The sequence below is a fragment of the Zea mays genome, chromosome 5 (assembly GCF_902167145.1).
Source record: "Zea mays cultivar B73 chromosome 5, Zm-B73-REFERENCE-NAM-5.0, whole genome shotgun sequence".
In the NCBI taxonomy this organism is placed as follows: Eukaryota; Viridiplantae; Streptophyta; class Magnoliopsida; order Poales; family Poaceae; genus Zea; species Zea mays.
In genome coordinates, this window is record NC_050100.1 from 114360704 (window position 1) to 114366719 (window position 6016).

General features: G+C 44.3%; 1 long non-coding RNA gene across 1 annotated transcript; it reads right to left on the bottom strand.

Annotated features, from left to right (window-relative positions):
- Positions 1-231: 231 nt before the first annotated feature.
- On the bottom strand, positions 232-1193 carry LOC103626794 (uncharacterized). Its single transcript, XR_553157.3, has 2 exons — positions 952-1193; positions 232-536 (listed from the first exon to the last, which is right to left on the bottom strand). It is a non-coding gene; the product is annotated as an uncharacterized lncRNA (long non-coding RNA).
- Between the last annotated feature and the right edge of the window lie 4823 nt (positions 1194-6016).

Here is a 6016-nt window from a genome sequence, read left to right on the forward strand (position 1 = left end):
TCGACACGTGAGATACGTGCGAACGATGCACAGCAAGGCCAGCGACATGCAAGAAATATTAAATAGATATTGTGTTTATACCGAATAAGTACTAATTCAAAAACGTTTGAGTTCACATTAATCATATTAACATATATTTATAAAATGTACGTTAAAACTATAGATTTGTTTCTCACTATTTTAATAATCGATAGGGCAAATAATTAATCACTTAAATAAACAAAGTATGTGTCATGAATAAATAATGTTATTAATATGAATGTGACGCTGTTATAGTGTTGACGCGATCGAAACGAGTCGAAACAAGTTTGTGACGCATAACGTATTGAATAATTAGCATTTTGCGAATTAACGTCGACGACGTGGCACGATGTTATAGCCAAAAAAATAGACTACACAGTGGGCCACAAAGCACAGCCGCAAAAGATCCAACCTATCCATCGAATGTGGAGAGCCGTTCACACTTTGACTGCATGCCTGCATGCACCTGTCGTTCACACTTCGACAGATTCCAAGGCGCACTGGTGCACAACATGCTGCATGCGTGGGAAATGAATTAGGAGACCACGCAACAATAGATGCATGCATCTAAATCGTGGGCACCAGGTGGTTTCCACTTTTCCCAAGCATGCAGACGCACATGAACGAGTGGAGCAGGGCACATCTGCGCGCCTGCAGAACTCATTGTCGGCCATGGCCGTGAGGAGGGTTGGGCTGGGGTGAGTAGCAGCACGCGGTCGCGCTCTAGGCATGGCTCGTCGGCGCCAGAGCGGACACGCGACCATGAGTGCACAGGGCCACACGTCCATAGCCACGGGGCTACGCACAGGTCTGGCGAGGTGCGATCGTGCTGCAACGAAGGGGATAGAAGCAGCGACGAACGGAAAGCCAGCGGGAACTACGGCACACGCGGCATAGCAGGGAGGGGCTAGAGCGGTGAGATAGCCTTACCGGGCGAGGAGCGACGCGGGCAGCTCGCCGAGGTCGAAGAAGATGGCCGGAACAGGCTGCCGACGGCTCGCCGGCAAGGGGGCCGAGCCGGATAGGCACACTGGGACAGCGTGCAGGGGCTCTGCCCTGGCCACTGCGCCTGGCAGCAGGCCGGCTGCGCCGTCGCGCCGAGGCCTCGCCATGGCCCCTGGGCGACCTTGCCGCATGGCCGAGTGGGCAGGGACCAAGGGAAGCGGTTGGGCGGACTGGTGGGTGGGGCCCACGCGCTGGCGGCGGCGGCGGCTGGGAACGCGCGTGGAGGCGGTGCGGTTCTGCGTGTGCAGGATGTGCGTACAGAGTGGTTATGTTATAGCAGGGATTTGGGGATGAAGAGACTTTGCAAGTGGTCCCCACTTGACATAGAGAGAAGGTGGGGAGGGAAGTAGGAGAGAAACGGTTGCTGGCATTTGGGCTGAGCCGAGCGACGGTTTTTTTTATTCTTTTTTATACAAATATGAAGATTTATATAAATATATATATATATAAACATTCTAAAAAAATGAAATAAATCATAAATAATGAAATACCAGATTTTAAAATATTATTTAGGATAAGTCCTATTTATTTAAATAAACAAGGTTTCACAAAAATAGATCGATCACAAAATAAATCTTTGCAGTTAATTAACAAACAATAGTCATGCTCTGAAAATGAATGCATCAAACATCGATTAAAGTTTTATATCACTCAAGACTAATTATATTTCACAGCATCATTTTTTTTAAAAATAACTCTCCTCTCTAATGGATTTAACAACCGAAATTGAATTGTTTTTCTTAACGGATAGGAAAAAAATAAAAAAAAGAAGAATAACGAGAGGGTAACACCTAAATTTTGAGTATAAAGCAAGAAAAATTTTATACCTCAAAATTCAGGGTGTTACAGCTTACTAGCTCTCGCTAGATTTTCAAGCTTCTTGAGTTTCGGTTTAAAGTCACGTTTTCACCATGTCTGAGGAAAAAATGTCCAAGGAAAAGAAAGTTGTTGCGGAGACGAAGCTGACTGAAGAGACGAAGTTGTTTGAGGAGAAGAAGACTGTGGATCCTTATATTGCTGGCTTTATTGAATTGATGGCAAAGACAAACACAGAGAAGATTACTAAAGAGATACTGGAAGGTTTATCTAAAGATACTCGTGACAGCGATAGCTATGATGTGGAAAGTGGAGACGAAGATTCTAAAGATCGGCCCTGGCGGCCAAGCCATGCTGTCTTCGGAAAATCGACCATTAAACAAAGTCATCTTAAGAACATGAGAGGAAGGTACTTTCGGGATATGTCTATTGTGAGGGCTGGCGGAGACAACAACGTCACTGCCCCTGAGGAAAATGAAGTTGTTATTTACCGAAGCTTCTTCAAGGCTGGACTTTGGTTCCCTTTAAGCAAATTTGTTGTTGAAGTGCTGAAAATCTACCAGATCTTTCTTCATCAGATCACCCCCGAAGCTATAATGAGGATGGGGATTTTTGTCTAGGCTGTAAGGAGTCAAGGGCTAGAGCCAAGCGTGAAGTGCTTCTGCAGTATGCACGAACTTTTATATGAGATGAAGGCCATTGGTAAAGAACAGTACCACAACAACTTTGGTTGTTATGGTTTTATCGCTCGCCCCAACGCAAGCCACCCGGTACCAACATTTTGGAAGAGATGGCCCGGAGCCTAGATGGAAGAATGGTTTTGTGTGAAAAATGATTTAAAGACAAGGGAAGACATTAAAGAAATCATCATGCGCCCTATCTGGTCCCGCTTCGGCCTCCGAAGGCCGAAGGTGGAAATTGATGACGCTGTCGAAGCATGTCAGAGGGCTTTCAGCACTGTTTGCTCCTTCATTGGTACAAGAGATTTGATTCAAGAACATATAGCCTTTAGGGTATGGCCGCTTGTGGAAAGCTGGGAAATGCCGAAGGAGACCATCACTGATTCCAGTGAGGGTGGTCTGGTCCGACTGAAGTATACCTTTAGATTCAGGGAGAAGTTTTATGAGCCAAACGACGATTGGCTGAAGTGTATTGAAGCTACCAGCGATGAGTTGCTTGGAGCTTACTCCAAGGCCAAAGATAATGCTCTGTCTGCAGCCTTCGGAGGTCGAGGGAAGAAAAGGCTGAACATGGTTTTTGATGCGATTTGCTTCATATACCCCGATTACCGCTACCCACTACGAGGACAGGAGAAAAAGAGGAAGATTGCTGCTTTGGTCACCCCAACTGAGCCTGTGCCGGAGAGCAAAAAGGTGAAGGGTCTGACCCACCGGCCGCGTTACATTGAACCGGCCATGGTACCTGAATTTGGCGCAGGGTCCACTCCAGCAGCCGAAGCAACACAGTCTGCTTCGATTGCACAGAGCACCGAAGAGCCGACCATGATGCCGAAGACGCATACAGTCAAGGCAGTCGAAGATAAGATTGATACAGCTGAAGGGTCAAAGGCTAAAAAAATGATGCAAGTGCCAAAAATTCTGAGCCCTCCGACAGAGGCAACACTGCCAAAGGCGCAAAAGACTTCTGCTGCAACTCCCAAGAGGAGGAGAATGGCCAACGTGCTGGATGCTGTGCTGGAAACTACGAAGGCGCTGAGCCCTGCTCCTGCAAAGAAAGTTGCTCAAACTGAAGCCAAATTACAGGCTGAAGCCGAAACCAGGCAAGCAGAAACCGAAGCTACGCAAGCTCAAGCTGATGCCGAAGCTGGTCCTTCAGTGCCCACCGAGATGGAGCCTACTGATCCAAAGGAAAAAATGACAGAACAGATTGTATCTGAAAAGATCGAAGCTTCTGCTCCCGAAGCTTTGAACAAAACCATTAACTACATTATTTGTCATGCTTCGGGAAAAGAACTATCCCAATAAGAAATGCTAGAAGCACGACACTACGCCCAAAAATTGAAATATCCGAAGGGGGCGTTAGTGTTCAATGGTAGTGGCAAAGAAGATTTTATGTACTGTCTCCCAGATAACAAAGAAATATCCGTTTGCCAGGAGATAGGTAAATACATCGGATTCCCGAAGCTGGAAGACGACCTTTCGATTTTATCGAAGGGTGAACTTGCTGACAGCCTAGCATACAATAGCATAAAGGTATAAAAGTTAATTTTGAATTTGAAAATGAGGTATTTCATTTGTCATACTCAATTCTCTCCTCTTGCAGGGCTTGATTCTTAGTAATGCCCTTAGGGCACAGAAAAATATTGAAGACGAAGGCTATACGATGGCTCTGAACAACTTTCGTTCAGAGGTAATCGAATTGAGAAACGAAGGTCTTGAAAAAGATAAAATCTTACTTTCTCTGGTTAACAAAGTGAAAGAAGACGAAGCAAGTTTCAAAGCTCAGGCCGAAGTCCAAAAGATTGAAATTGAAGACCTTCAGAGGCAACTAGCCAAAGCTAAGGAAAAATGCGCACTCACAGAAGCTAACCGAGAAATCACTTAGTATTGGAAAAATCATTTAGAGAAAAATGTTGAAGAACTTCGCACATCCAAAGAAAGATTCTTTGAAAAATCCTTGGATTGTGTGAAGAAAATAAAGATAGTTTCGCCAAAGTGGGTGCCTATTCTGCCGAAGAAAACTTCATACGAGGCGACCCCGAAGGCGTTATTGAATGGATAAGTGGAGAGGCCGAGACCTTTGAAGAAATTTTAAGTGATCGCGGGGATGTTTGCGCGTTTTTCGGTGCGCGGGGCATTTCAGCCATCTTGGAGAAGGCGGGATGTAATCATATTAAAGCCGTGGCCCAGGCCGAAGCTGCCTTTTCCGTAGATGATACGAAGGATCCTTTAGCTGAAGCGACCTTGATGGGCGGAAAATTTTACAATGATGTCTGGGTCAATGGTGGCCGAGAGATGGCCCATGAAATTATAAAGAAAAGTGAAAAAGATACCCATGACGCCCGAGCATAAGCAAGGCGAGCTGAAGAAGCTGCAAAGCGTGGAAAACGTATAGGTATTGCTTTTTGGCTTTTAGCTTCAACATTTGTTTTTGTTGCTTCGGACTGATTAACTTTTCCTACTTCAGCTGAATTATCTCCGCCGCCGGAACCGTTCGATCCCCTAGTAGATCCAGAAATGAAGGAAGCGCTGAACATTATAAATATGGTTGAATCCATTGGTGATGAAGTTGTTAACAAATTGCTGCACGAAGTTGCAGAGAAAGTCCTTAAAGAGGAATAGCACTTATTGTAAAAACATTTTGAGATGGTCAATGTATGAGACACTAGAATGGACATTGTACCTTTATTGTAACAAGACTGTAATATTTGATGTGTATAGCTTTGAATCGAAAATGTAAATTATTGTAATTCATTTCTTTGCGATGCATGAAACTTTACATAAATACCGTTTTTGAGCCTTCAGCGAAAAAACACCTTCCCTTCTTTTCATGCTTCATAAAGAAAAAATCCATGCTTCGCAAAAATATCCATAATTCGGAAAGAGGGATCCCTTCTTTTGTGACAAGGCTGATGAAACTATATTTCCCGAAGCTTACTTCGTGCCTTAGCACATTTTCATTTTTACGAAGCATTCGCTGAAGATCAACTTCGTATTCCATTCATGTCATTGATGCAATATGATATATGATGTGATGTTATGCGAAATGATGTGATGATATTATGCAAAATGATGAGGATGCCGAAGACACACACCCACACACCCACACTGAAACACATAAGCTCTGCATCCCCTTAGGAATGACTTTGGAGCCTTCTTCACCTTTTATTTTTCGGTGTTCACCGTTTATTTTTCGGTGTAAGTTCTGCTTCCCCTAAGGAACGTCTTTTGAACTTCTTCACCTTCTATTTCGGCGGTATACGTTCTGCATCCCCTTAGGAATGACTTTTGAAATTCTTCGCCTTATATTTTGGCGGTATTTAGCTCTGCATTCCCTTTGGAACGACTTTTGAGCAGAAAACTTACGTTGCGCTCCCTTAGGAACGACTTTTTTGTAGCTTTGGTAATTTTAGCTCTGCATTCCCTTGGGAACGACTTTTGAGCTTTGTATCTTTTGAGCTTCGTAAGTCTGTGAAGAAGATATATTCCATTCT